Raw genomic sequence first — 8,809 nt, forward strand, 5'->3', positions numbered from 1 at the left:
ATACTCCTAACTCACTGTGGATTCGATCCCGACTCTTTGTTGGGTTACTATAATTGCAACTGACCGATTCATACCTTGTATTGAGGTGTGCATTGTGTGTGATAGGTCAATTTTTGGCGCCGTTGCTGGGGAATTAAAAATGGTGTTAGCTATATATTTGAGTGTGTTTTTGGAATATCTTCTTTTCCTTCCGTGTTACTAATGTGTTGGGAAATTGTAGGTGCAACCCTGGAAAACAATGAGCTCGGAAACATTGCTTTCGGGGATGTGGACGTTGAGGATGATCAAATGGATGAGGTTCCTCTTGAACCTCAAGCCAATAGACGAGGTAGAGTGCCTCTCACCACCCCGAAGCATATAGATCCACCCGATCGATGAACACTCAAACCGAACTCGCCCATCCTTTTGGGCACAGGGATGCGAGAACCAATCCGAGTAATCAACCGCTTTTTTTGAATCTGCCTCAAGCAAGCCACCCCAACCCTACCGCCAAAAAGCCGTCCGTATAGTGCAGGAGCACTCACATTTTATTGCTTACTCTTTCACTTTCATTTCTAAATCCGGCTCGCTCCCGGCTACGGTTTGGACCTTTTGCCTGCTTAGAAGTGGATTCGAACCACTGACACAAGGATTTTCAGTCCTTTGCTCTAACCAACTGAGCTACCTGAACCACTTTCCTAAAGTCTGTTTTCTTCATCGAATAGCGCCCTACCTTACCACTTGACTAGTAAGGGAAAAGCCCTTTACTAAACTAAGAAAATAGAATAGATAGGCTTTTTTCGCTTGTTCGTCATCCATATCCATCACTGTCAGGGGTAAGCGCATCCGTACAGACTAGACTCCTTTAAATGAAAAAAAGGCTTCTTGTCGGTAAATACCCCCTTCTCATCAACATATTTTTAGCATTAATGAAGGGTGGAAGATACCACGCTGTGGATCCAAGCACAGGAAGTTTAGGAGGTGTCATCGTCAATCACGTAAGATAAGAAGTGACCTCAATCTTCAGATCCTATGTGTGGCACACAGACGAATCTTGCCGATGACTCTTCATAAGTAGGCGCGACGTCGATTTGAAAAGCAAGCAAGATGATTATTATCTTATCTTTATCTACTTAAAGACTCTGCTTGTACGAGTCTTAAGTGATTCCAGGGCTGGGATCACGAACGGAGTTCAGACACCTTCCACCCCCAACTAGAAAGAGTTCCCTTTCGGCCAGGATAAATAGCCGAGTTCAAAGGAGAGAGTTATCTCGCGCCACTAGGTATTCTCTACCTAGCCACCTGTCTCGCTTTCGGGTAGAGGTAGGCTCTTGCAAGATGCAAGATGCTTAAAGCCTTTCCAGTTGCTGTCGCTCATTCTTTCATTGTTTCTAGCTTGCGGTTACTCATCTCTTTGTTGCTAGACGAGGCTTTTCCTTCGCTCATGTCGCTTGCCGGTCACTCTGATTCTTTATTGGTTGCCAGCCGGTCGCTAGTCCACCTCACTCTTGATTGGTTTGAAGGCTTTTTTAGCAGCGTAAGCAGAAGACTGTTGAAAGTTGACGAAGGCTAGACAATGTATAGCACTCTGTCAGCGAAGCCCCCTACTACAAATGAGAATGAACGAACTCGGTCTAGCGCAAAAGGAGAGAAGAATAAGCAAAATGGATCAGAGCAATTAGCGAGACTCAGAGTGATTGCAAGCTATGCTCACTCAGCAAGTGCAGAATCAGAGTGAGTCAAGCGAGAGGGAAGCTAGTGAGAGAGAATCCAAGTGAGCTAGCAAGAATGAGGACTATACCAACAATCAAGGCGATAGAGAGGGCACTCAGTCGTCAGTCTAGCGACTCTACCGCCCAGCAAGCAACTGAACTCGCTAATCAGAGACTGAGACGGACACAAGCTCAGTCATTCCATAAGGAAAAGACAAAGGAAGAAGGCGACTGGAAAAAAGAATAATGAGAGGTCGTCACAACTAGCTAGAATGAGCAAGCACAGAGCAACTCGACAGCGACAGGCAAGCAGTATAAGCCCTTCTCCTGCCTGGGGTGGGGCAGGGACATCCCTCTCTGTAAGGTGGGAAGGAGCGATTCACGACAAGGAAGGAATAAAGAAAATAAGACTAGTCGTACGAAGGCGGAAAGGAGGGGAAGGTCACCCGAGAGGTTCGGTTGCTTGACTTCATAGAAGGGGCTTTGGCTATTCATTCCCCTTTTTGTTTTGAAAGAAGTAGGCCTAACCTAACTATGACTAAGGTAAGGAGCTATTCATAGGGTCGATTCCTGGTTTACCACTCATTCCCGAGCCCGAGAAAGCACTTCGTTTTAGGTTAGCTGTACTTACTTGTCGTGTACCAGCACGTTTTTGTAGACGGATTTGAGGGCATTTAGCTAGCCTATATCTCCATCTCCGCTCTTCTTGCTCCACCAATAAGCTCCCGTAACAATAGTAGCCCCTGTGCTAGCATCTTAGGAAGCCGTGATATGATAAACATAAGCATCTCCGTCCATGTGAGGCCGACGATATGGATGAAATGTATACCCGTCCGTGGTAGGAATCGATCCAAGGGCTACTTTCAGGCTCTACTAAGAGAATTTAGAATTCCCGACTCTTAGTCATCGCTCTGTGAAGGAGTGGGCGAATAAAGATCCGGCAAAGGCAGAGCTTGTGCACGGGAGGTGACACCAACCACACTCCTGGCTAGGCACACTCTCATCGATCCACCACAAAGGTTAACGACGTATTCGACCAAGTTTGGAAGAAAAGAAAGGGGCAGCACATTATCCATGTGCAAATGGAGATGCGGTCCGGTTCGAGCATATCCTCTCCATATCTCTCCAAATTCTTCGATTGCATACCTATCAGCAGTAGGAGATCCTATTCCCACTCGAGAGCTTGTAGTTGCGGATCTGGAAGATCTCTAAGGTGGAGTTGATCCCACGGACGCAGAGAGCGTCAGAGCCGATTCACTAAGTCAATTAGACAGTTAAAGAACCTCCCCATCAGTGGAAACTCTTTATCCAGTCGATGAAGATCCTGAAACGGAGTCCCTAGTTCACAAGCCTATTCCATAGCTAGCCCGGGTTGAACCATACTGCGTGGAAGCACACATTTTGGGGCAGACAAATCGATCAGGTCGAATAATCCGTTCCAGTTCCTGCTACCCCTCTTGCCGCTCGGCATGAATGAAGTTGAATACCCGATCTTCTCGGACAGAGCTTAGTCTTCTTCCCTGCTTTCCTTTCTTTTTTGTTATATTAGCGGAAGATTTAATCCTTAGAATTAGAAAGAGAGAAAAAGTACACGACAAAAATACAGAGCTAACCTCAGCAATGGAGGAAGGAAGAGCAAGACTACTAAAAGTACTCGACAGACAAGAGTGCCGACTAAATAGAAAATATGGTATGGCAAGATTTTCAATAAGCGAGTGAATACCCGGTAGCATTGATTGAATGGGGTCATGGGAGAGAATTCATTTGATGAAGGAGAAAGTCCTTCGAAGGAAGAAGTTTCCGACCTATCCTCGATCTCTTTCTCGATGGGGAAAATAGCTAAATGGTAAGAAGGAAGTGGCCTCAGTGGAAGATGAGGGTTAGATCTTCTTTAGCTTAGCTGGGAAGAAAGAGTTTGATATAATTAATCTGCTTTCCTTGGCGAGCTCACTGGAACTCTTTTCATCAGGGTAGAGGGAAGAAGGTCTTCAAAAGGCATCAGTGGGCTTTAAAGAGTTAGTCGGCTCAAAGCGTAGAGCGATTTAGGATCAGATCTGTACTGGGTTAGGCTTTGGATAGTTGGATAGATTGCCTTAAGGCTATAAAGGCCATTCAAGAGCAGGCGAGCGAATTCTATCTATGCCTAAGATGAGGAAGAAAATAAGCAGATTTTGGCTTGGCATTACTATTGTCGCACCAGTCTTCCTTCCTTTTTAGTAGCTGAAGGTGAGAAGGAAGAGCTTACTCTTCCCGTAGGCAGTTTCATTCCTAACTGTTCAAGCCTTTAGATCTGTCTTTGATAGAGATTTTACTTTCTAGTCAAAGGGGCTTTACCTGATGGATAGAATCTTATTGCAAGAGGTTTTATGTAAATCAAACTTCCTTGCTGTCTTATAGGTCCCTCTTCTCTTGCTGATTTAGAACTCGAGGAGGAGAGAGGCTCTTCTGACTAAAGCAAAAAAGGGGTGAGCTTGAGAGTTGATCTTCTTTCAGCTGAGAGAGATGCTAGCATTGAATGAAGGTGATTCGCCAGTATTTGGAATAAAGAACCTTCTATAATGAAGAGTAGGATGTGAGGGAAGTCTAGTCGACTAAGAGAAGAGAAAGAGGAATGTACCTACCAATCCAATAAGGAGATAGAGTGGAAGAGAAGGGAACCTTATTCTTAGTCAAAGTCTATTCAATATACCCCAGGTTAGGACACCTCTCTTTCAAGGAGGCGGCGGGGATTCGAATTCCCCTGGGGGTATGGGTACTACGAAAGGAAGTTGATCATGGAGAGAAGGGCCTTTGTCTGGTTCAGTTTCACTCTGAAGAATGTCCTTTTATCTTCCTATTCCATTCTTCCTATCCTACAGGAAAGAAAGCTCTTAGCGCACAAAGTGAAGGTAGGCCTTCTTTTCTTTCAATACTAGCTAGTAGTGAAGACTCTTCTTGCTCACCTTTCTGGGATAGTTTCCATCATCGTCCTTAGTTAGCCGATGCCTCTCTCTTCTCCTTTCTTTATAGAAGCAGATTCGAAAGCGCAAACAAAGCAGCAAGAAGAAAGCCTAAAGGCACAATCAAGGGAAGGCTCGGACAACTGCCAAAGGGCTTCCCTTAGGGGACCTATTATACCACTTCCCGGAATAGAAGACAAGAAGGAGGTTTGACATCACTCGTGACACAAGAAGGTCAACTCACCAAAGGGGGAAAGAAAGGTCAGCACTTGAGAGGCTTGCTTCGCTCAAAGGTGGGAAGAAAGGTCAGCACTTGAGAGGCTTGCTTCGGTAGGAGTCAAAAAGAAAAGGCTCAAGAAGGAACTACACTCGAAGAATGGAAAGGCAGGCTGCGAAGGCGCTAATACGATTGTTCTCGAAGCAACGGCCTATACAATTACCTTTTCCTTATATAAATAATAAATAATAATAAATATGCCCTTTGATTGCTACAAGTATGTAGCCACGTAAACGAAAAGAAGGCAAGGTGCCTTTCCCTTTTCCCTTTTTTTGCCTTACCTCTTACTGAAGTGAAACAACTGACTGTTGTCTACCTTTGATTCTGTCTTCCGGGTAAAGGTCCTGCGGAGGTCTTTTTTAGTGATCAAAATTGATTAGGGAAAGTGTCCCATGATGAAAGGAGCTATTGACCTGAGTGGTTTTCTATTTATATTTGAAAAGCAAGGTAGGTTAGTTAACGAAAGGGTAAGGTGAGGCTGGAATGGGATATAGTAAGTGTGCCACGAGTGCTCCCTTCTAAGGCTTCTGCTTCTCTCTAATAACGAGAAAATGACTCTTTCAGAAAGCAAAGCTACAACTCTTCAGTCTAAGCTATCTAAGCTAGAACTTAAGGCCGACCTCTTTTCCAGGGATACCCCACTTCCCGGTCTAGCTTCACTAACTGTATTCACAGCTTTCCAGATCTCGGAACCAGATCTACTTTCTCATCGGCATTCTCTAAATGAATTACGTTATGGTCTTGAACTCTCAATATATCATATGTAATAAATGATCGAGGTTGTCTTTTCGGAAGAGGTGGGTGGGAGTGGGGCAAGGCAAGAAAGTAACAATCATACCCGAGATTTAGAGCGCCGGAGATAGAAGCGGCGGTAGCCATAAAGTGGAGAATTTCCATCCATTTGCTGTCTCCTTTGCTACCGCTCCGTGGGGTCAACATTACGAAATTAGCCAGGTTCAGTTCTGACTATAGCTGCAACCTATCTCATATTTGGCCGCCCTCGATCACAAACTAGAAATTTGATAAGATAAAGTAAAGAAAGAATTTCGGGCTAGGTTCAAGGTATACCAGTTGATTGAAAAAGAAACTCTACTTTCAAGATTCAAGATTAGGTAAGTGTTCAGTGTACTAAGGTACAAGATCGAAAAAAAAGCGCGGATAGCAAATTCCTTAGGCTAGATAGAGTGGTGGTTGTAAATTACTAGGTAGCCATACAACACTCGGCCCAAGTAAGGCCCAAAAGCCCCATGCCTTTCTTGGTCGGACCAACCCAACCGGCGATTTCCGACAAGGAAGGAATAAAGAAAATAAGACTAGTCGTACGAAGGCGGAAATGAGGGGAAGGTCACCCGAGAGGTTCGGTTCGTCACATGAACTGAACGGTAATAGTCTATTACCCCTCTTACTTCGTTCGAGCTGAATTACATCCACCTTCTCCTTTTCGGAATCCATAACCACCAGTTGTAGCGGAGGAAGCAGCAGTCAGTCCTTTCTCCCGAGGTCCCGAACTGGATCTTTTCTTTCTCGGGCGCAGTAAAAAGAGATAGGGGGTTCTAGATAAATAGAGAAAGAAAGGAGGGCTACAACGCTGGCTAAACGATACTCGAATGGTGATAGACCCGCAACCCCCGCTACTTAACCAATGCTTAGGGAATCGACTACTTCAAAGACTAGAAAGCTAGCACAGAATAGCTACTTTACAAAATACGGATGTCGTACTGAACAGCTAATGGAAAGTTACGAGAGTAGATGGAAAGCGTACGAGATCTATGGGCTAAGAGATTTTTTCCACCTCAAGCCAAAGGAAATTAAACCTTTGCTGATAGACCAATCAATGGTGAAACAAGACCTGTAAGCACATAAACTTGATAGCCCTTGCTTTGGGAGGGAGTTTAGCAATACAAGGATTAGGCCCTGAATGAAAGGCTTACTGAAAGTCTTATGCCTTAGGGTGAAAGACTCCAATCCACTCGATACAATACTGAGAAAACAAAAAATCCTTACAAGAAAAAGGATACTTTACATCGTAAAATGAACCAACAAAGAAAAATTCTTACTTGATAAAGGCGGGACTAATCTCTTTCGTGCGTTCTTCTGATCTCTCTGCTGTGGGTACCAGACTGGGTCTTAGTTCCTATTTTTTTAGTCATTAGTGCCTTTAGCTTTAAAATGAATCTCAGATGTCCGCTCACAAAAGTCATTTATCGAGGAAGATGAATTGAATGTGCAGCTTTTTCTTCTATAGCAGTCGATTTTTTCCCTCAATTCTCTTCCATGCCAGTGGGGTGATAAGTTTAGCCTATATGGTCTAAGTTCCAATAGCAAGGTCAACCATGTTTTATTTTTTAGATTGCTAGGATGCCGATGGTAAAGAAATTCCAATCAAAGGTACCCTAACCTTATAGGATTTTGCCTTCAAACCTCAACTCAAAAGAGCTCCTTCTTGCTAACAGTCTTCGCTTTGAAAGCGGGAGAAGTGCCCGGCATACTTTTAGAAAGAAGGATATGGCAGGAGGAGCCAGTGAACTAGAATAAAACGACAAGTCCAGGTTATTAGGAATCCTTCTTCCACTTACTTAGGATTGGTCCTCTCTCTCAAGAAATAAATAAAACAAGTCTCAACTTGGAACTCTTTCAACTTCAGTCACTTCCGTTAAGCAATCCAGGTAAGCAAGCATAGCTAGATTAGGTTCTTCCTTCAAAAAAAGTCTCAACTTTCTCTCGGCTGAAGCTATCATTGGTATTCACCGACTTAACGGATCTTAATAGGGGCGAATCCACTGTCTTGAATGAGTCAAATTATCAGTGAGATTCTGATAATTTAAAAACTAAGGGCTGGTAAGGGTTCTATTCTAATCAGCACTGTATATTCTTGTAATCAAAGGCTGACATAGCCAAATTATAACTGGAGAACCGTGGTTTGGGCCTACTTTTAGATCCGGGCCAAGGATCATATATTATATTTTTGGTTAGCGGATAGCCTTTTTCTAAGCCCACCCTCCAGTACTAGCCTTAGCAACGAGGCAGCAAAGAGAGAGCCTTTCCAGCATCTCGGAAATTGTTTGTCGCTTCGCATCTTGACGTTTTCTCCGCTCGGGAGAGGAAAGACCGGGAAGCATCTCCTGCTCAAAAATTCGAATATTTTTTTATTTTGAGAAGGCTTCCGTCTACTAGTCAAGAAAATACGATTGAAGCCTCTCACAGGTCCTACCTTTATTTAGGAAACCAAAAGCTTTTATGAGACGGTAATTAAGTTCCGAAAGAAATGCTCAATTGTAGACAAAGTCTTATACATATGTGAACATCGTAAGAACACTTCTTCATTTGTTTGTGTTCCTACATAGGGATAATTGCTTGATTGAGAAACTTTTATTTCATAATGAGATCAGAGAAAGAAGGTGGCACTACTTCAATGTGGAATGTCAAGTGTGAAGCTTTACCCAGACTGCTTTCGTGTTCAGTTGTCTACCGTACTTGATCAGTCAAGATTGATTCCTCCTTGTATCATTATAAAATTAGAGAAGTGCATTCGAGAAGGAAAGATTGTATCATTTTGGCCAGACAAAGCAACCTCGAATTTCTCAATCAGAAGTTGTGGACTAGCCCCATTGATAATCCAATTCCATCCGCTGTCTCTCTTCTCGCTACCATGTTGATAAAGAAAATTCGTATTTGAGAGAATCGTAAACAGAGGATTTTGTACAGCGCGGTGGCACCATCTATCCATGAGGAAGAGGTGTACATCCTTTAACAGTAGACTAGTTCCATAGTATGGTCAGTCACTCATGAATTCCTTCTTGAATCACTATTGGATTATAGCAACTAGAAAGAAAAGCTTGAAGCAATTGGAAATGCGTCAAGGGCATTTCTTTCTTAATGGCAGTAGGAAAGCCTACTTGAGT

At 43.5% G+C, this 8,809-nt stretch overlaps 1 non-coding gene across 1 annotated transcript; it reads right to left on the reverse strand.

Moving 5' to 3' along the window:
• Positions 1 to 596: 596 nt before the first annotated feature.
• On the reverse strand, positions 597 to 670 carry TRNAF-GAA (transfer RNA phenylalanine (anticodon GAA)). Its single transcript has one exon. It is a non-coding gene; the product is annotated as a tRNA-Phe (tRNA).
• Between the last annotated feature and the right edge of the window lie 8,139 nt (positions 671 to 8,809).

Source organism: Nicotiana tomentosiformis, chromosome 1 (genome assembly GCF_000390325.3).
Source record: "Nicotiana tomentosiformis chromosome 1, ASM39032v3, whole genome shotgun sequence".
NCBI classification, from domain to species: domain Eukaryota; kingdom Viridiplantae; phylum Streptophyta; class Magnoliopsida; order Solanales; family Solanaceae; genus Nicotiana; species Nicotiana tomentosiformis.